The sequence below is a fragment of the Macrosteles quadrilineatus genome, unplaced genomic scaffold, assembly GCF_028750875.1.
Source record: "Macrosteles quadrilineatus isolate MER2022 unplaced genomic scaffold, UCM_ALF_1.0 Scaffold_2__2_contigs__length_208266976, whole genome shotgun sequence".
In the NCBI taxonomy this organism is placed as follows: Eukaryota; Metazoa; Arthropoda; class Insecta; order Hemiptera; family Cicadellidae; genus Macrosteles; species Macrosteles quadrilineatus.
Window position 1 is genome coordinate 108,065,501 of NW_026542595.1, and position 23,565 is coordinate 108,089,065.

At 33.6% G+C, this 23,565-nt stretch overlaps 1 protein-coding gene across 1 annotated transcript in view; it reads right to left on the reverse strand.

The window, feature by feature from the left end:
- Nucleotides 1-23,238, reverse strand: part of LOC128986194 (transcription factor Sox-13-like) — a 181,574-nt gene extending 158,336 nt beyond the window's left edge. Inside the window, exon 1 of the mRNA XM_054406399.1 lies at nt 23,215-23,238. The gene's annotated coding sequence lies outside the window, so the exon portion shown is untranslated. The remainder of the gene's footprint in view (nt 1-23,214) is intronic.
- Between the last annotated feature and the right edge of the window lie 327 nt (nt 23,239-23,565).

Here is a 23,565-nt window from a genome sequence, read left to right on the forward strand (position 1 = left end):
AACATTTTAGAACAGCTCTGAAAGCATTTGAAACTCATTCACTCAAAATGCCACCTAAGACACTAACATGATAAAGTTAGCACCATTGCCTAAACTTGATGGCGTTTCAGCCTTGCACACTCTCCAGACTCCTGACCGCCCCTCGCACCAGATGTCGCGGATGACCCATGGATGTCCGAGGCACGCGAAATGCCACGTCCCATGTCTGCGTGCCGTGTCGACCGTACACGGGTCTCGTTGCCTTTCACGCACGAGCGCCGACACGCCCTATCGTCGCAGTTAACTCATGATTTATTGCAGTTTCTAATTTCTTTGAAAATTCAAGTGTGTGTAATGATCTCGTTAGGATATAATGCTACGTTGTTTTTTATGTAGTTGATTATTTAAGGTGGAATTATTGATTGGGATGAGGCGTTTAGAGTTTTGGTCTATGAATTTTTGTCGGGTGAATACCGGGATACTCTAAATATAACTGACATTTGTTTTTAATTTGGTAGGTTTTCGTTTTGTGCATAGTTATACTTTATAAGGGGGATGGGGAGTATTGAACCGCCCCTTTCCGTTTTCCTGGCCGTCACAAGAAAAAATTTTATTTTATTCGCCAAGCATGATGTTAAGATTTTTTTACAAAATAATTCTCATGTTTATTTCTGTAAAAACTGTAAATACCGAATAAATTTATAATAGTTATAAACCCCTCATTCTTAAGCTGTCAGAAACTTTTCAGTCCAAATTTGTATGACAAAATAGCGGACAAACTATTTGGGACACCTAGTAAAAAATAAAAAATCTGGTAGTCACCATATCAGTTGGTTTTTGTAACGTTTGTTTTATTGCTTTTAAATTCATCTTTCTTTACCATTTTGGTTTCAGCTACGCAGCTAGATGTGACGGCTACATACAGTGAATCAAACATGAAAAGTGTCAAAGACAAAAAAACGTTCTTTAGTACCGAAGAACAAAAGAATATAACAGGTGAGTAGCTAAAGATTATGCGGTATTTCGTCTAGCAATAAGGTCTCCAATTCGATCCTGTGAAAAGTCAGTAGCGTTTAGGTTTGAAACTGGATCCAGCTGTCATTTATTTGGGAAGATGGCGAAAGAAACAACCCATCTAAATATATAATCCCAATAATTTAACACCCAATATTTAATAATCTCAATACCACACATACTACGTCAGCGTATTTAATCCCTAACATTTTAAAACTTCCTCCTCTCATGGTCTTCATTATTGTCATAAACTTCAAGAATTCTTATTTAATCCAGTTATTTACATATGCAGTTTGTCATAGCGGTTGACGAGGCAAAGCATAAACTTATAACAGGATTACAGGCCGGTAGTAAAGCACGAGCCAGTTTAGCGGATAATGCTATATTGGATGACAGGGTCAGAGGGAATAAAAGGGGGCTTTGAAGCGGTTACTATAACGCCGGAATAATTAATGTGCAGCGTCTTGATAGAGTGATCGACAAGTTGCTGAGGCCGCTATTATAACCTTTGGCAAAGTTTGCCGGGTAGGATCAGATAAGGGCGCTTTCGGAATTCGGGAGTGTGGGGAGATTCAGAGGATTACAGGAGTAATCAGAGATGGGAGTAGTTTCTGAAAGATTGTTATTGTATTTGGTAATTACCATGATTGATGGGGTAATGTTTTCTTACAATAATGTTAAATTGATTTTTACGTTGATCGATAATACTTGTGAACTAAAAATTACTCTTTTAGGGATGCTGTACCAAAGGACTGGGACGGTGACGTCCTGTAATCCAGCTACTAGGAGGTCACGAATTGTGGATATTTATAGGCATGCACTGTGGATACGATACTCCCTGGTGTGGATTAGCGTCATAGTGAGTACTATGACTATCCGCAGTACTATCCTGGTAATTAGACCAATTCGTTAATACCAAGGTAAAAATGTGGTTCGGATTCCACTATAAACTGTAGGTCCCTTAGTTGCCATTAGCTGTATGGGCTTAGTCACTAACAAGACTACAAGATCACGCCACTCATCCTACACTCATCTCCATTCATACTTGGCTTAAAAGGCCTAATTTGTATTGTCGCCGTTTCATTGAAAAAGTATTAAAAAAGTATAAAAGTATTACAAACGTTCTGTAGGAAACTGAATTTTATTTGCATATAGACATCAGAAGCCTTTTGTTTAAAAAAGTGTTGTAATCAAATCATGCTGCTAAATATATTCAAACTGATCAGAAACCTTATTAATAGGAAAAATCTAAAACATTGCTTCGCAACAAATATTTAAACTACTTTTTAAATTACATTGTCTCTAAAATCTCTTACAAAACAATCTTTATTACTGTGCTTCTGCATTTCAGTCTCGAAAACAATCATAAAATATCTACAACTACTAACGACCTGAAATGAGAGGTTGGCGGGCCGGTTACGTATATTTATGCAAAATTTGGTCCTTCGGGCCGGATCTAAAGTTTGGTCCTTCGGGCCGGATACGTGGGCGATTGTGTTCAGGTAGCCGTAATGACGGACATGCGCCGTCTAATAGTCTCGTCCCCGCGGGCTCGCTTTCCCCGCAAGTTTCTATACACGGTGCTGCAGGTGCGACAAAGACCGCTATTGTCTAATGCCGACAATTAACTGATGATAATCGCTGACCGGTTCCGCGGCCTCACTTCCATTGTGCCTCGGCGGTTCGATAACAATGAAAGCCGAATCTGATTTACAGCGGGAAAATGCGGAGAATCGTCCAACGGCCTACAACTCATCAGCTGGAATCTGGAAAGAAGGTTTTAAGTATTCGGAAGGAATTTGCCAAAATCATTGATGGTGTAGTATCAACATTGATAATTGAATCCTTTATGCTCTATACTACACTATGGATACAAAATTGTTTAATAAATTTGATTGATCAATAAAATATCATGATTACATCCGAAATAATTTGTAATTTTATAAACTCCAGCGCATGACATGCAACAGTGATAATTTTTTTTTAGTTATTACTCCCTAGTTAGCCTTGTTCGTATTATATGAAAATTTTATTGAACAAAGTTAAAAATTGGATCTTTTCATTTTGGCAAATTTTACGTTACATACATTACCATGTGCATTTCTAAATCCGTAGTGAAATTTAACAAATTTACAAGTCTCAAACCATCACTCATAACCAGTTAGTCATCACGAAATCTCCAAATCACCAAGTTACACGCACGATCTTTCAACTTCTCATGTCTTCTACAAACTTTCCTCACACCCTCCACAATCGTCGTCATGCAACTGCAGTGCATCTCGGGTGAGTGGACTCGACTCGCCTACACGCATTCTGACACTCACACACACTCGTGCAAACTTGTAAACATGCAAAGGCGAGTAGCTACTTCAATCAGAACAGAATCTGGAGGCGGAGAGAAGGTCAAGTGGCGAGAGATCCTTTCTCGAGCCGAACAACTGGATCGTGAGATTCTCACTGTCACAAACACAAACACACACACACACACACACACACACACACACACACACACACACACACACACACACACACACACACACACACACACACACACACACACATGTTGAGATAGTGCCGGATTTAATTCTCTGACATTTTTACCACTCAGTATTAAATTTCTCCACATTCCCCATCTAATTGTGAGCTCGATCTTTCTCCGTTACAATAACCGGCAAATTCCTCGACCTCTGTATTCCCACCTGTTTGTAAATATCAGGAGTCCTCGCTAATGAAAAGCCGACATTTTATTCAGCTCTCGACAGCTACCTGTATATCTGTGGAATCTACGGCTTGACTTTTAGACGGGAATGGCGGAAAGGGACGTTTAGACATTTTGAGATGAATTAAAGAGTTAGTTAATTGGATTGCGGAAATGTTTAAGAGTGATGAAGTCAGATAGTATAAAATGGAAGACAGGCTTCCTTGGCAAAAACAAAACTTGCGATTCTTCTTTTTCAGGAGATGACCATGTAGTTAAATTGGCGTTCAACATAGTAAAAATATAGCTTATTCTGAAGATGCAGTTCATTCGAAACGTCAACCAGCTCTACAAAGCGGCAATTGCTAAATATCAAGACTCAACAGGCATAAGTTTTATATTTACATATGGTTATTTTAAGGTTAAACTTCTTGATTGTATTGTAAGACAGCGCACAAAAAGAGTTTCACTGGCTCCCTTGAATCTTATCAACACATACTTTCTGTATGAGTAATTTTATGTAACATTCTTAAAAATAATTTTTTTAAAGAACTTGTCATACGAGGTCTAGGCTACACACCTAACAGTAGTTAAATAGAATTATGATTGAACATGTTCCAGTGTTTTAGCGAAGGGAACACATAATATAAACAATCTTGTAATTTTTAACATATTCATCTTTGAAATTATTGTATGTGTTCTTTTGCTCTATCAGATCCCCCCCCCCCCCAAAAAAAAAAGTTGCTAGAAAATGTATTAGTACCTAAGAAAAGTTGTTAAAATTTCCAATATTTTTTCTTATTTTATTACATTGGTCTAAAAATTTGTATTACTGATAACTGTAAACTACATTCCATTATGTCCATGCTCCATTACTTCTCAGACCTCTCCTACTTCAATAAAAATAATCGAACGTCTCATCCAGAGTCAAACCCAAGAAATCGAAAAGGTGAAATGATATTTTCCGGATGAAACGAAGGGTCAAAAGGTCAAACACAATAAGATTTATCACTTTGATCACGTTATGGTTCTACAGGAGTTTCTGCAGACCGCACTCTGGCCATTCAGGATAAGGCTTTTATGTAATTAATGCTCTGGATCGTCAATTCCGTGATTGCTAAAGTCTCCCTCTTGATCTTGGGATAAAGCCAGTCTTTAATCAGGGGCTTGCTTTGTATGGAAATCTCTTTATTACCGATATAATATTCTAAATGAGCGAGACACTGTTGAAAGGTTTCTGCGTCTGCTGTTTGAGAATGTAATCAAATTAGCTGTTTCTTTTGAGGGATAATAGAGAGTCTTTATAAAGTTTGAGTTTATATAATTTGTAGTACGCTTGTTTCTTGTGTTTGATGTTTAAATATGGCTTGAGTATTTTAATCATAATTTGTTTTTTAAAGTAATCATGCTTCGTGAAACTAAGACTTAATGAATAGTTATTATGTACTATGAAATTACTCGATTGGAGAATCAATTTATATCAGTTTACTTATCATTGAACTATACATGAACAAAATCGTATATCAAGAGATTTCACAATTGTTAAGCTCAGTAAGCTATTTTAACTTTTAGATTTGCTTATAATGCATTAATGCACTTTTACCCTAATCCATACTATCCATACATAAATCCCAAACTACCCATGATTTTTTGAGAAAACTAAAAGTCACACCCCCATAAACCATATACTTAAGGTGTTCGGCACGACGAGAAACCTTGCGCAAAACTATCCACTATTTCATAAATTGCCCTTTAAGGTCGTAATTCCTTTATAAAAGGAACTTTCCATATACCCAATGTTAAAAATACCTCAGCTTTTTCTTATTTGTTTGCTATTCTTATTATATTTTCTTGCCTATTTATTACATTATTAAAATCAGGTGTGATTATTTGTTTGTATTTCTGTATTCTGTTTTGTTTATATCAGCTTAATTTAAGCAATCAATGGTATTATTAATACTTATGAAGTAATAAGGGGCGAAGCCCGTGGGCAACAGCTAATGTATCTTGTATGTACTCTTTGACTTCAGTTTGTCCTGGATTCATATTATTTTTTTCTGTCCCTTCCTAAAAAAAACTCCTCTTTAACTCTAATCTATTTTACTTTATAATTTTCTGGACATATCCCCAATTTCTTTCCTCCCTTTTTTCTGTGCAAAGTTCAACCTCTATCCTCAAACTGTCAAATATTTGTTATCAGTCCTCTATTTTTACCCTTCCTATTTTTCCTCTGTACTTCATTCGTCCCATGATGTCCTTACATGGGTTCTCTGAGTTACAGTCCTTAAGTATCTGTTCTCTATCCTCTAATAATCCCCTGTCTTATATGTCCTTCAGTCAAGATTAGTTTTATGTCCTATAATCAACTCCTTAACTCCTATATCTTCTGTCCTTTTCCCTTTATTCTCTGTCCTCTACTCCCCATTCCTTATATGTTCTCTGTCCTCTATTTGTCCCGGCCACCGAGGACCCAGACGAAGTTCAGTTCTAGTTTCCCACGAGCTCTGCGCCTCTGTTTTAGCATATCCATTGTGAAGTGATCAGATATCGCCAGCACGACTTGTCACAGAAGGCTGAGACTCTCGGTCAGCTGACGTGTCAACGTTGGCCGTCAGTGAACAGCTGACGTCACAGAAGACTGAGGCTCTCGGTCAGCTGACGTGTCAACGTTGGCTGTCCGTGAACAGCTGACGTCACAGAAGACTGAGGCTCTCGGTCAGCTGACGTGTCAACGTTGGCCGTCAGTGAACAGCTGACGTCACAGAAGACTGAGGCTCTCGGTCAGCTGACGTGTCAACGTTGGCTGTCCGTGAACAGCTGACGTCACAGAAGACTGAGGCTCTCGGTCAGCTGACATGTCAACGTTGGCTGTCAGTGAACAGCTGACGTCACAGAAGACTGAGGCTCTCGGTCAGCTGACATGTCAACGTTGGCCGTCAGTGAACAGCTGACGTCACATAACCTGGTCGTACCTTGACGACGTCCTACCATAGACAAAAAGAATTAAATATAGACTGTCAGCTGTGCTGTGGCTACCATGGTCACTATAGGTTCTGGCGCACACCACTGGGAGCACCATGTAGTTACGGCGTACGGCCTACGTAACACGGCGCTCCAAGCGGTGTGCGCCAGAACCTATGGTAACCATGGTAACCGCAGCACGGCTGACAGTCTATAATTCTTCTTGTCTATGGTACTATATTAACAGTGATGTAGACACTAAAACCAAATCATCATATGGATTTTAGACACGACAGGTGGACTTTGATGTACTGTAAATATGAAGAATATTTGTTGTGTTTTCAATATCCCAATTATTGAGACTAAAAGACGTTGGTGGTGATTAAATATTTTTCTCTTAACGCCAGGTTGACCATTTATAATGTGGGCTTCTTTTCGGCTGCTATACCTAAGGACAGGCAATAGTTTAGATAAATAGCTTCTTCATCATTCGTCTATTGGATCTGAACGATTGGAGTGTCCAATCAAAATCGATCACCACTTGCCATCTTTTATACAGGGTGTCCCGGAACTATCTACCAATATTTTATGGCATTGCTCATGGGTAAGAAACATAACTAAATATCATATTTAAACTGTCCGGAAGTCCTTAGTTACTCACACAGCCGCCATTTTGTTTTTTTCACTTATTAATTTTTTTCTAAAGAATGGTTAAACATACGAAATGGAAACTTTGCACAAACATTTATGACAACTAGACAAAGCTACCAAAAAATTGTCACGATTTTTCAAATTCATAAAACAAAATGGCGGTCATTTAAAATTTTTCTAAAATCAATGGCTTTTGAGTTATTTAAGAAAGAAAATTTTAAATGACCGCCATTTTGTTTTATGAATTTGAAAAATTTTCATAATTTTTTTGTAGCTTTGTCTAGTTGGCATAAATGTTTGTGCAAAGTTTCCATTTCGTATGTTTAACCATTCTTTAGAAAAAAATTAATAACTGAAAAAACAAAATGGCGGCTGTGTGAGTAACTAAGGACTTCCGGACAATTTAAATATGATATTTAGGCACGTTTCTTACCCAGGATCAATGCCCTAAAATATTGGTAGAGAGTTCCGGGACACCCTGTATATATTTACCGTCTTTTGAGTAAACAGTATAAGTGAAATGTATAATTACAAGTGTTATTTAACGTATTTTTGTACTTTTGGATGGATATACGTATTTGGTTTAAAGATTTCCAAAGTTAGTAACAAAGTTTTTGACATAGCCAACACTTTTGACATAGCTAACACTAATTGTATTTGGTTGATTTGGCTGAATAAATGACTTATGACTTAAAGCAATAAATAGCTATAATCAACGCTCCAATGTTTTTAAAAGTTGCCAATAATTCGCCCAAATTCGACTACAAGGATTTTTAATCTTATGTGGTGATAGTACTTAGTACTTAGATTACTAATATATGAATGATGTTTTCGTAAACAAATATCTGTTTTGAACAAACTTTTACCAACAACTTAACACACATAATTTTGTATATAAATTTTCAAATCAACAGTTTTAAAATGCTAGGCTAGCAATGAAATTGTTATTGATTAGATCAAAGTATTACAACATTTACAAATGGTAATTAAAACATATTTAGATATCTAGAGTTGTTATCACTTTGTATTTCAATATCTTGTTTCTTAACTAGTATCGTGAAAAATATTTGAATTAGATTGATGATATAAATTTCACAAGTCATGCTTTGTTTTTTTTTTTTTACAACAAAACTATTTTTCTAATATTGTATTGTAGTAATAGATAACAATTTGTTAAATAAAAGAAAATAGTAATCAAAATATTCAACTGCCTTTAAACATTAGATGTAGCATTGTAACAGCGAATTTACTGCAAGGAAATGACGTTTACTCACGAAATGTATTTCTTTACCAAAAAATACACAACACAAAACATGAAGCCCTTTAAAAATTAAATAACCACTCCACTGGACCATCACAGTATTGGTAGTAAACTTGCAGCGATCAAACGAAACTTTATGTTATGGGAATTAATAATACATAAAGCCCCATGGATACGAGATCTCCACTCCCCTTTGCTGGGAAAAGTATAACATGGACGGAAGAAAACACTGAAGATCGGAGATAAATTTTCAGTAAAGACCCTTAGTGGCTGGCTATACATCGGGACATAAAACATGGCCTATAGGCTGTTCGCCGGGGGAAGGACTTTGGTACACCTTTAAAGTGTAAAAAAATATAGGGAAAATTATTTTGGGAACTTTATTTTAGTAACTATCGAAACTAACTAGTCGGAATGTCAACCAGAAACTAATGGTTGAATTAAAACATTAACTTTGGATAAAACTGTTTTATGAAGAAAATTAATTTTTTAATATCAAAAAATTCTGTATGATATTTTAATATAAATTACGGAAAGTAAATAAAAGATACGTCAAATAACACTTATAAATTGTACACTTTGTTAGACTGTGATTTTCCTTGAGAAAAATAATTTGTTAATTTATTAGAAAGGATATAATTTATGATCGAAGAAATATATGACATATGCCATGTTTAAAGAAATATTTGATATCGTAAGTATTTATAAACCATTGTAATAAATGTTATAAAAGAATTTAAACATCGTAAATAAAAAATATCCCAAACTATTTAATATCAATACCCATGTAACATTTTAAATACTTTACAAACTTATATTTACATTAGAAATCTTATAGCTCTATAATTTCTAATTAGTTTGCTAGATGCAATTAATTATTCTCTTAATATATAACTTAATATTTCAATAAAATATCAAAATCGTATAACCCAATAAATATGATCACATTATGGTAAAATCTTAAATGTTAGACTCTTTAGACTGATGATAATTGTGCAAGTGGAATCACATTATTTTTTTTATTTTTTGAATTTATAATTTATTAAGGTTGTCTTAAAGTGTGTAAGCTAATATCACTATTTTTTTTTTTAGAACGGTCCCTACTAAAAATTATCATCACTATAGTTGTTGTTTCCGTTGTTACTTTGTTTCTACCTTAACAATCTTTGTCACATTAAATCATTATTTATTTTTAAATTTAAGTAATGAGTCAAATTTAATGTTCTGATTGTGTTCAACTATTAATCTTAACATTCACCGTAAAAATAATTATATAAATAATTCCTTAGCTCGTCACTAACTTTTCTAATTATAATCTAAATCCCTTAACATTGTTTTTGCAAATTTTTTTTTAATTTTCAAAAACAAACAAAAATTCAAAATTTGTTTTTTAAAGTAAAGTTCAAATGCACCTCTATCCCTCCCCAAGTCCATCCTCCATTGAACGCACTGACACACTGTGCACTCTAAAGAAATGAAACTCTTATTGGTCCGATCCCTCCCAATCCCTGGAACACTGTGCTATAAGTTAGCCTCCGCTTTAAACTTGCATGCCATAGTTTATGTCCGTATTGGTGGACGGTGGCTTCGATAACTCCGCAGAAGCGCACAATATATTCTCCTGCAAACCACTTTAATTCTACCTCTATATCAGCGTTTGAAAATGTTAGTATTTCGTGAAATGTTTTTGTAGTTTTTGTAGTCTTGAGCTTTTATGGGGTAAAAGTTGGTATTTTCTATTTTTTCTCAGAACATTTAATATCCAAATTTCTTTCTATACCATTTAGTAGAGGTTAAAAAAACAAATAATTTAGAGACTTGAAGTGTTTGGATACAGTTATTAATAACGAAGAAAATTTAAAATAACGTTAATTAAAAATCTTATAGATAAAGAGTTAAGTGATTTAACTTGCTTGTTTATAGATATATTTTGACAAAACTAAAAAAAAAATATTTTAAATGAAACTACTAACATTTTAATAAAAATACACTAGGTACTCGTGAGACCAAATGTAAAAAATCTGAAATTATTTCAAGAAATATTTGAAAGGAAATCCAATGAGGCAAATGGGAATCGCTTAGTCTGCAGGTCTGCAACGGGGGTAAATTACTTAACAGTGGATTCAAAAGTATGACAGACAAATGAGACTAAAATATTGGTAGGTTTTCAAAGTCGTAAGTTGTTGAAATCTAAGTAGCTCCGAAGACCTCAATGTGGGGGTTTTAAGTCCCATCCTAAATTGACTTTATGCTATTAGTTGTAAAATTGTTGTTTTGCATGCTGTTAACTTTGGCTCAAAAGTAACATTGTAATTGTTTCGTATAATATTAATTAGAAACTCAAAATCACATAAGGACATTTATTTAATCTAGTGTGCATTTTTTTATATTTCTATTGTTTGTGAAACAATCTAACACTAAATGTTAATGAATTAATTTTAACTTGAAAAAGATATGAAAAATACCAATAATGTTGGTCTGCATAGTAAAAAGCTGGTAGGCCTACATATTGTAGACATATACAACTGTTACAATGTCTTACATAAATCTCATTATAATATATAGCCTGTTGAAAGCTCTAAACAAGTTAAGAAATCAGCTGTTCGCCATCCTGAGTTTTTATGTGGTGCCAAAATGCTGCAGTAATTATAGATTCCACGTGTAATCATAAAGTGGGAAACTTATCGCACAGCTGATCTGCTCAGGTGTGGCGTCGATTAATCGATTTTTGACTAAACCGAATGAACACTGATGAATTCATCGGATAAAAGTAATGATTTGTCTTCGATCAACAAATTTACATATTTATATTCACAGGGATATATAAAAATGTTTACGAAAGTAAATGAGCGTTCGACTGGAGTAATGTATGATCAATACATTATGATATTTGTTTACATAATAACACAAAATAAAGCCTTATGAAACATAAACTTATGTATGAATAACATGTAAAACATAAGTATTCAAAATGTTTCATATATGAAAGTGAGATTATATTTCGAGTCTTTGCAGTTTTTTCGTGCATAATTACTTAGCGTGATAATAAGAACCACTCTATTATGTTAGTATAATTTTAGAAATATTACCATTATTGACATTTATATTTGTATACTTTTAACGTTAAAAGGGTTGCAAGAAACTTTACGGTAGTAAAAGTTATTTAAACCATAGTTTATAGCATTCAAACTCGAGAAAACGATGTTCTTTCAAACATTATACTGCATATTAAGTTATTTAATTGTTATATCGACGATCTTTCAAAGATTATGATACAGTTATCAATCATTGTTTCATAAAACTTTATATAAATTATATACCGTAACTATTGTAAATGAATCGATTGCCACAAGTTTTATCAAATGGTGATATGACGTTATATGACTTTTTAAATTGCAATTTTGAAATTTTAAAGCACATAATGACCTGTATATATACAGTCTATCTACGAGTCTGATCTATGAATTTCTGTTGAAACTTTGGCACATTTTCAGCCACAAAAACACCCTAAGTGCTCCTCAAAATTAAAACCCCCACAAGATTCCGAAATTCACCCAAAAGCAAATGGCGGGTTTCTGACGCACAACACAGGAAGGTCGTATAATAATAGAGAAAAGTGGACATGGTAGAAATAAACAACAAACCTACAGTTGTCAAGCGGATAATGGTACTTGGCCGCAGTTTGGTGGAGGGCGTGGCCTAAGTTGTGCCAACCAATGGGACGCTCGCATTTGGGTTTGGAACAGTTTATGTACGCTTGTCTCAAATTGTTTAGTCACCGTATGTAAATAATTGTGCATAAACTGTTCCAAGTAACTGATATAGAATGTGTTTGCTTCAAAAATATTAGTGTCTTAGGGGTAAGAATACATGGTGTAACATGTTAAAGAATGTATAAAATATTGGATAATGTTATTGAATAAATGTATTGAAATTATCGTATAGCCTTTCTGTGTAAGGGTCCTTAATATAGATTCAGTTATCGTCTAAAATATCAAGCTATCTTTTATCACGTCAACATTTGTATAATAACTGGAATAAATAGCTTAAAGAGGGTTCCAAAACAGGGTGAGGAATCATAATAGATAAAAGTTGTTGGCGAAATTCAAATCCAAACTTACACTGTTAGAATTACGAATATCATTGGAAATTAAATGATACTGAATTCAAAATATCATTGAATCCATTCCTATAGTTCGTTCCTAATTAATTTGGACTAAAACAATTTAGCTAGCACGATTTCACTCTTATAGCATATAAAACACAAAAGGGAAAATTGTATGAATTGGTTAAGACCAATCAAATGAAAAAGATTGAAATAACTGTCTAAAAGTTTATTATTTAATTTAAATACCAATAAAAGCATAAATATGTACGTTTATTTTATAACTGGAAGATAGTTAATGTTAATAATCAATTATGTTAACTAGCTGTTACCCACGGGCATTACCCCGTTTGACTTCACAAACAAATAATCACATTTTAATAAGGTAATAAATTAAAAGAATAACGAACAAATAAGTACAGCTGAGGTATTTTTAACATTAGGTATATCGAAAGTTCCCTTTAGAAAAGAATTACCTTAAAGGGCAATTGATGAAATAATGGATAGTTTTGCGCAAGGTTTCTCGTCATGACGAACATTTTAAGTATTTGGTTTATGGGGGTGTGACTTATAGTTTTCTCAAAAGTATATGGGTACTTTGGGATTTATATATGGACTACCCTATAGAATAATAGTGAATGCATATTTTAAGAATCTTGTGCAAACACTTCGCCATCTTGTAAATTGTTTTCTTTTGTAAGTTTTATTTTAGGGATGGAAATAAATAAACAAAAAACTACAGGTACAGAATTTGTTGTTAAAAAAACTAACAGTACAGGGTGCTCATAAATTATTGTACACATTTTAAGATGACATAAATAAAAAACCAAGCAACATATAAACTTGGAAATTGGTTCATTAAATAGCAAATTTAAAACAGTTTTATACAGTAACTACAAAAAATTAATTATAAAAATGTCAACAATTATGAAAAGTAGTTATAAAAACACAATCAAGATCACCTCAACTGTTATTGCAAGTTATGTTCTTTTGAGATGAGGACCCTTTAGACTATATGTTGGACACTTCCCAGTCATTCGTACTGACTGTACCACCATTTTATAAAATTTTTACACGGAGAATTACGGCTCTACTCTAAACAAAACCTTCTTCGAACTGTTATTGCAGATTTACTTTCATTAAACCAAAAACTTTGCTTTTTATTGAACCCTAGTAAATTTGTTACTTTTAAGTCAGTTTGAGGTTTTTCACCAAATATCATACACAGCTGGTGTAGAAAGGTCCATTGTTGGTTTTGCCATGCTAACTATGCCATGCTGTATATGCCACAACACGAGTCATTAAAGAAAAAAACTTACACAAACTGTTTCAGTGATTTTTGCACATTTTTTATAACCACTTTTTATAACTATTGACATTCATGTAATTATTGTTTTGCAGTTACTGTATAAAACTATTTTAAATTTGCCATTCAATAAAACAATTTCCAAGTTTCTAAGTTGCTTGGTTATTGGTTTATGTAATCATAAAATGTGTCCAATAATTTATGACCACCAATAATTTATGACATCAAGTCATAATCAGTAAAACAGTTGCTAAATGATATTTGTTAGAACATCAGCAAAATGAAATTAAACAGTCTATTCATCCACATTGCAAAATATCTTTCTTTTCAACTATTTCTCAACAATTTCACCTCTTCCTTCGTCACCGTATCAGCGTCGTACATCTAATACCGTTATGATTGGGCAGATCACGGCGATCGCAGCATCCAGCGCCCAAGGCGCAACAGGCAGCGCCCATTTACATAGAGCGATTAGCAACATGTAATAACATATCAATTAATGCGCGGCAAGTAGGGCGAGCGCCCACAGACTGATGCATGTATTAGAGCTTTGTTGTAACGGTGTACAACTTTCACCCCACAGTAGCTGGATAAACAACCTGTGTCTGTGTGTCTTCCCCACCACAGCATACCTGCAGACTGAGCAGATTGTATTTGGCTGATTAAATTTTCATTAAAATGTTCCCTTAAATTTGTCAGATGTATTCACTATTTATAAAAATAAGTTTTGTGAGTAGTTAGGTTTGCTGCTACAGGGAAGGTAATAAAGAGTGTTTTTAGTAAAATGGCAATGTAGAACCTCGATAACAAGACTCTCATTAGGATTATTAAATAATACTTGTTATCAAGGTTGACTTTTCATTGAGGGTCTGGTTATCGAGGTTCCACGTATATTATAATGAAATGAAGACATATGCTCAATTTTATCAAAATATACCAATAAGCAAGTTAACTACAAAAGGTTACTTATTCTCCATATGAATAACGTGAAAAAATCAAAAATAATTTTTATTTTTATTAATTTTTTGAAACCATTAGATAACCATTACATCAGCGCCTCAATATATTACATTTTTTGTGTTTAAAACCTACAAAATGGGTATGGAAAGAAACTGTTAAGTATGTTTAGGGGTCATTAATGGAGAAAAACTTACTTTTACCGCTTAAAACCACATTCAAACCCAGTTTTAACAAATGAAAGCGTTCTATTATTTTTTCAATGTTTCTGTCTGACGGCCTTTACCATGACGGATAAATATTAAAATTTTTGTACTGAAAATAAAATAAAACATACAAAAACTGTAAGATATCATTTGTACGTATTTATAAACTCCTACATATTACAAACAAAAAATCGAACGAAAGTTAAATTTTGATATTTACAGTTTTCGATTAAAACTATTAGAATACAAATATTTACTATTTAATAAATATTTAATTATTTAAATATTGTTAATACAATATATTTAATATTTTAGCACGAATTTACTCGCGAAATTAATAAACACATTATAACCCCTATGTTGACTTACTCAAATATAACTTAAGAAAATTATGGTTTCCAATGTGTAGAAAACGTTATGCATGTGCAAGACCATTCCCTATTTAACGAGAAGGAACAAGGCAGTTATGTGTCCCTAGCTACCCGGTAGAGCAGTGTTATGTGTCCAGTGGTCAAACACCAGATGTGACTCATACAATATGGAACTTCATATTCTGCGGTCTAAAACTGGTCTGTTGTATATCATTATTTACCATACTTTCTATAGTTTTATCATCCATTTAGACAAGATGAAAATAAATTGTAATATTAGCTACGTTTAGTATGTATTGTTTTACTGTTTTGAAAACATTTTATTTACTGAAAAATATCTACGTCTATGTGATTATACCTATGTATGACTATCCTCTGACATAAAAAAAAAACGAAAACGCACTATTCGAAAAATCTAACTTAAAAATGAAACGGGAATATTAGCAGAATTTAACACACACTTTAAGCTTAACTGACTTGAAACACTTGCACAGGTTGCAATTTTTTGAACAGAATTATTTAGTTAATTTACGCTTTAGTAATTTCAAAACCAATAGAAGGACATGTAAAATAAACGACAAAAACTTGCAAATAAACAAAAAAGGAATATTCAATTACCCTAAAACTTTCATAGCAAATGACAAAGCTCAAAAAACTTTAAGGAATCTAAAAAAAACTCTTAAGAATTTGATCCCCAGCACAAAAGGATTGTCGGGTTGTTTTTGGATAAAACGACACGGGACACTTTTTTAGAGAATAGGATTAACGAGCGATGCCGAGACAGGAAGCGGCTAAAGGGACCATACAATCACTCAGGTCTATTCTGGAGCAAAGGGTGGGAAAAGGGTGAAGAAAAAAGTGAACAAGAAACTGCTAATCTGAGTCGAGATACAGAAAGAGGGGTGAGAAAAGGGAGGGTAATTAGGGGTAGTTTACAGAGAAACAATTACCTAAACAATTACTGTAATTAATTACCGTACAATTACCATTGTAAGTTCGGGGTTGAAAGTTCACATTTGCATAACATCTGCATAACCTTTGCTGAATTCGAGTTGAAAGCTTCATATTTAATGCTCTGATTTTCTTCACCTCGACTTTGTTTACGTTAATTAATTAACTGAATGTTCTTTGTGAGATGGGGAGTTTTGCTTGAAATATTATAAGGAAATTCAAAGTTTTGGAGTTGGAAGTTATTTTATTTCAGATTAAATTATTTGTGACAAGGTTTAATATAGTTTTTGTAAATGAAAGATTCTTATAAGATTTTTCAGTTTACAAACTAGATATAATAATCTTTTATTAATTTTTTAAATATTATTGAATGGCGACCAAATAATGTTTAGTTCAATATAATTAAGTGGTATGCATTTTACTATATTGTAAATATAGATCACGCAACACAGCAATGAAAAACAAACTTGAAGTTTGAATTAAGTTCTGTATGTATTTGTTGAGCTTGGAAAAGAATGTAGTAAAAATGTTGCCATACTATTCGAGTACAAACGGAAATTACTATTGTCAAAAACTTATTATTGTAGACATTTTATTCATATTTCATCATTTAGCTTACAATATTTTAGTATTTCACCAAAAATACCATAATTTGTACAGTAAATAATAAACTACCGTATTATCCATTTTAGAATAATAAGAGTACATCGATACGATATTTATGATGTGAAAACTGTAGGTGCAGTAGTGAATTCACATATGTTATACTCAATGTGTAGCCTAAATGTCTATTTAATTAATACAACATGTGAAGTAATCTATATTGGTTTATTATATTGGGTAACGGTTATCAAAATTTTAGTCCAATTTCTTTACTATCCTTTCATTCCAAAACAATCTGTCTCCATACCTTATTCAAAATTTCACCAGCTACTACGAGCATACTGACGCACATCCCACAACAAACATTTGTATTTTTAACCCACGACATCCATTTAACATTAAACGTTGTGCGAATCCACTTTGACTAGCGGAAGTTCTTCCGATTCTTGCCAAATACCGTCGAATCCAGCGTGGAAATACAACCTCCCACGAAACTCCGGGACGAAAATAGCCTCAAAGAGGCACATAAATAATAAGTATGGAATGTATAATAAAAACAAATGCGAGGGCTCAGGCGACTGTTTCTCGTAAATTCTTACAGCTTAAGTAGAAGACGTTAGTAAAGAAGTTAAAAACAAGAACGTGCCGCCTAGCGAGGCCGGGGGATAACCAGCCTTTCTTATTGGCCGACAAAACCGCAGACACAAATAAACGCGACAATGTAGACGGCGGATTTGGGGAGGATTAGAAAATGGCGACTGAGAAACTAGATAAATGACATTGTGTGTAGCTTTAACGTTCCCAAAGTAAATTTCAAAGGAAATTTCGCAAGGTGTGATTTTAATTGTTTACGACACTTCGGAGCAAAATTGCTTCTTCTCATTGGTTGTTGGGTTGAAATAGTTATTTTTATACCTAGAATAAATTATAATCAGCTGGTGTAGAGGTAATCAGCTGATTTTTCACGTTATTTTTTCGGAATTTTTCTGGTTAAGTGAGATGGATTTACAGTAGGATATACGAACATGGATTTAGACACTGAAGTAGACTATCTATATGAACCAGCTGTTGCCACATTTTTACTAAAAAAATAAAATAGTTGTGTGAGCCATTTACAGAATGCGCTGGTGAATAAAATTCTATTTTCAACCTTATTTTTGGTGTTGACGTAGTTGATGAGCCATAACAGTTGCTATAGCTCACAATAAGTCATTAGTTTGAGTTGGTAAAAAAGATCGCGTATTTGACACAAATCAGTAATTTAGATCAACACAATCTGTCGGAGGCTCAAATTAACTAGGAAGATTTTAATTTTAAAAACTGCTCACAACTTTAACTTGGGGATGGAATTTCTAATAGTAGGGGAGAAGAAAAATTAACTCTTGTTTGGATGACTCATGGTGGAAGTCACTAACTTTTGCAATACTGTACATAGTAAAATATCAGCTAGTAAATAGTACTATAACAGTTTCAAAAAAGTCAAACTTTTTCTCTAAAAGAAATTGAAAGTTCTCTTCGCCGCCTCGGCACGGTTTAATTTCATGCACTCGAGCTTTGCACCGCAAAACACTAAACCAACCTTAATTGCCGTGCGTATTGCAATTCAATTACAAAAACAATGAAGATTGCAATTACCTGACGAATTGCACGCAATAACGCTTCTAGAACAATGCAAGTACAAGATAAGCAAACGATGGCCCCGGGACGGGTTGAATTACCATAAGTAAAGAATAGCATTACCATTCATCGTGGTATTGTCTAATTACTTCATGAGAATTAATAAAGCAGTTAATTAATTTGCACAATTAATAACACTGCAGGCGATTCCTCTGTGTCTTTATCGTTATCAAATCATGCTAATTTTGATCGCATTTGCATCATGACAATGATGATTCTAGGCTCATTGTTCGAATCTGGTTCTATAAATCTGTTTACGTATCGGTCGGCATTGGCGCAATCGCTGCTTCTACTTTCAATGTAGGCGAGGGTACAAAAAGAATAGAGAGAAATATTTGCTATAATTTGCAGATGTGCTGATTTTAGTTTGAGAACGTTGTACTATAGTTTGTATGATGGAACCTGTCTCATAACCATCTACCTGATCTGTTTGGGCCCGGGCCTTAAACTATTGACCAGTTCGTAAGTAGGAGGGTTAGTAGACAGGTTTCACCATACAGACTATAGTCGTAATGATCGGCTGTTCATTTGATTCTGATACACTGCAATACATTTTTGATGGCTTAAGAGTGGACCCATCTGTCAATAATAATTGATTTTTTTTAAATGACCGGACGGGAAGATCGAATAGGACCACGAATTATATCTCTGAATCCTCAAATCGAGAAAGAAGAAATAAATTGTGTTGACCTATAAGGATATTTCCTAAAAGAATAACTTGGAAGAGAGTACAACCATATGTACGAGGACTTGTACAATGAAGAGACAAACCGAACAAAACTACTTCACTCAGTCTGTCTACAGACAAAAAGAATAAAATAGAGACCGTCAGCTGTGCCACGGTTACCATAGGTTCTGGCGCACACCGCTGGGAGCGCCATGTAGTTACGGCGTACGTGCTACGTAACTACGCTGTGTGTGCCAGAACCCATGGTAACAAAAGCACGGCTGACAGTCTATATTTAATTACTTTTGTCTGTGGTCTGTCGTAGCAATTGTTTAATGTGAGTGATTCAATTTTATTTAGCCCAATGATCAACTGGACAATTATGACACTTCGAGATTTGTTTCCGTTTGGGTTCGAACCAACAACATTTATATTTGAAGGTAACAATTGTAGATATATACCAATATGTGTAGGCCTATCAATACCACATTCTTAAAATATACTTCTTTAATAAATTCATTATTTTTTGTAAAAAAAAACAACCTAATGAGACCATTAAACCATAGATAAAAAGAATTAAGTATAGACCGTCAGCCGTGCTGCGGATACCAAAGGTTCTGGCGCACACCGCTGGGAGTGCCATGTAATTATGGTGTACGCGCTACAAACTAAACGGCGCTCCCAGTGGTGTGCGCCAGAACCTATGGTAAACACAGCAAAGATGACGATAGTTGATTTCTTTTTGTCCATGATTGAACTTACAAAAAGTAGCAATATTTTAACAAAGCAACAAAAAATAATTTCCAAAAAAAGAACGTATGATGAGATTAAAACTGCATTGAGGGAAAAATCCAATATTTTTCATAACGAATGGCACACAAGGGTGACAATTAGATAAAACTCGTCTCCCGGCGCAGTGCGAGTGTCGAATATCGGTCATGGATCATGAGGCGGTCAATTATTCAAAAATTGGCGCCAAGAGACCTCCAGGCCGTACGATTTGGAGGGAATTTGATCCGAAGCGAGAAAAGAGGAGAAAGTAGAATCTCTGTGTCTTCCGGGATATCATTAAAGCTTCCTTGGTTTGTAATTGTGTGGTGAAGTGGACTGAGCTAATGTAAAAACAACAAGTTAATTCTATGGAATCATTATTATATTTACATTTTTTATTGATGTCCGGTTTGGTCTAACGACAGTTATTCTTAACGAGAAATGTAATTTTCTGATAAAGGAAGTTGGTAATCGTAGACCCATGATTAACAAAATAATATATCTGGGTATAGAGGTTTGTGCTCACTTGACAATCATAAGTTCACTAGTTCAATGCTGAGAAAAGTTAGCTTTTAGCTTTAAATTCACTCAGCTGTTCTGTTCATTGAACTTTTAATAAATAATTCTAACAAAAGGAATGGCTGTTCTTAGTCAATGACAACCATCGTTGCATATATCATTTTACTCCATCCTAACCCATCTTACCAATTCATAAATGTACAAACGTTAATGAAAATTTAATGTAAACACTAAAAAAATATAATCAATATCTTAAAGTATATACTAATTATAACGGGCACAGGTATTTCTTTAAAAACACATGTAGCGAGAAAAATGCTGAGAAACCTAATCCAAACATGTGTACAATTTTCATAAATGTTTCATCAAAAATCTATAATTTGTTAGTAAAAGAATTGTAGCGGAATATTTATTTACTTTTAGAATTTTAACTTCTATGAACAATCATTCAGTTCCATCAATAGACATGTAAATAAATATCGATATACTACAGTAATTAATAAGTAACATGGATTTTAAAAAGCAGAGTTTTATGACTTTAAAATTCTTGGATCATACAAAAATGAAAAGAACAACAAGCATTCGTTTTAGTGGTAAACTTAAATTATTTTTCTACTTGTAAGATCATCCCGAAAGTTTCCTTAAAATTGTTTAACCCTAGCTGTAAAATTATATTTAGATTAGTTTCATCTTATAAAAAAATATAAATTTATTCATAACCCTAACTAATAAAAGACACTTTAATCAATATTTTCATCCGGAACCTAACGTACAGCACCGTTATTTCCAAGTAGACTGGCGTTGACATCTTCGTTCAGAACAAAGTATGGAAAGTAATTTTCTTTCAATTTCCGATCGCGTCCTTTTATATTTGACACGTGTGGATGTAGAACTTCATTTAGTTTTTTGTTGCGAAAAGTCGTTACGGTAACTTCCGTTATTCTTTCAGACTCCGGGCGAGCCCTGGAAGGGGGTTATTGCTTCTTTGTAAATTCACCTCCCCCTTTCAACCCTTACCCCTCTTTTTGATTAATGAACAGTGTTACCTTGTAACTACTTTAGGATTGCATGTGTCACTGGAAGATTTGTTTCATTTTTCTTCTAATCAATTTTTCCCAAATCTCGTTTGTCTTGATGAGATTCGCTTTGCACAAATCGTTCTTGGTGATTGATGAATTTGAGAGGTTTTTAAAAGATTTTGCACGACCCAAGTTGGCTTGATTTTTTTTTTCAATATCTATTTTTTTACTGAAATAATTACCTTGAAATTTTTAAAACTATTCCAGTTCTGACATTGAACTACTATTGAAATGGATATATATATATATATATATATATATTTAATTTTCACTAATTGCTAGATAATGTCAAAGTATATTTTTGAAAAGCCTCTAAGCAAACAAAACCTATAATTGCAGTTACCTTTGGATAAATTTACATGGGTTCACTGCCACTGTTTGGAAATTTTCAAGCTAACTTCAGGGCCCTTTTATCTTGTTTTTTTGTTTGTTATATCCTTATGTGGCCGTTTCCATTCAAATAAATAAAAAAAACCTTAACTTATAATTTGTTTTTTATTGGTTTTAAGTTTACAAAACATTTGGATGATTGAAATATTTTGTAAATCTAAAGAATTCGGTTAAATTTTGAGATTTATCTATGATCTTACTAATATTATAAATGTGAAAGTTTGTGTGTTTGTTTGTTTGAAACTCAATCACGCATTAACTACTACACGGATTGGGATGAAATTTGGCATGATGATACCTCACATTCCCGATTAACATATAGGCATATGTTTATCTCAAAAATCCTTTCGGACTCCACCCCAGTGGCTCTGCAGTTCCCCATGTTACCTTATGAGTATTCATATTTAAAGGGATTTAACGAATTTAGTCAGCTGTTTCAACTAAAAAAGTTGGTTCTATGACATGAAGAGCATTAAACAGTTATAACATTAACCAACAGGATGCAGCACTATTATTTTTTTTGCATTTATGAAAACAACTAATTTTAACTAAGCAGCAACAAAAACTGCGATACGCAATGAGAACTGTCAAAGTAGGGATTTTTACAGTAATGTTTATGTTTTTAATTTAATGAACCATTTGTGATATTTTGAAAATTTTTTATATTTATTTTTCTCTTTATTGTTTAGGTGAATTGGTTGAAAATGATGGCTATGGTAGATATGTAATACTATAGTAAACTGTAAATTTAAATTTAAAGAAGTAATTTGTATCAAACTGCGTTCTCCCCCCATTGCAAAGGCAAAGCTTGAGTATAACTGCAATAAGCAATTTATACTTATATGCCAACCCCGCACGAAGGACGGGTACTCTGCTAGTATGTAATAAAATGAATATATGAACAATTATAGATTTCTACTCTACCAAATAAAATGTTGCAGTTATTTTTTAAACACTAAGGTATTCATTATCTTTACACACCTTAGTATGCTTATAAAACTAAATTATTTATAAATGTTTAAGAATAAAACTTTGGAACTGGACTCACCTCAACATTCTCACTCCAAAATGTAAATCCTGTAACAAAACAAAATAATATTACTAAACGTTAAAAGTGCCAACATTAACATAGATTTGTACCTATTTCAATGAAACTCAAGTACAAAACAGTTGAACTTTAAGTGGATTCACAAAGTACTGCTAAAATAATCTGTGAATGCATTAGGAATTCCCCAGTGCTCTGCTCTATACTGACCTATGCCTTCTCGAGGTGAAGAGTCGACAGATCACAATACTGAGTCTATCTCGGAGTTATCAGGACTTAGATAACAAAAACAAACATCAGGAAAGGTGAGAACGGATATTTGACAATTGATCAATACAAAGGGCTTAGTCACTG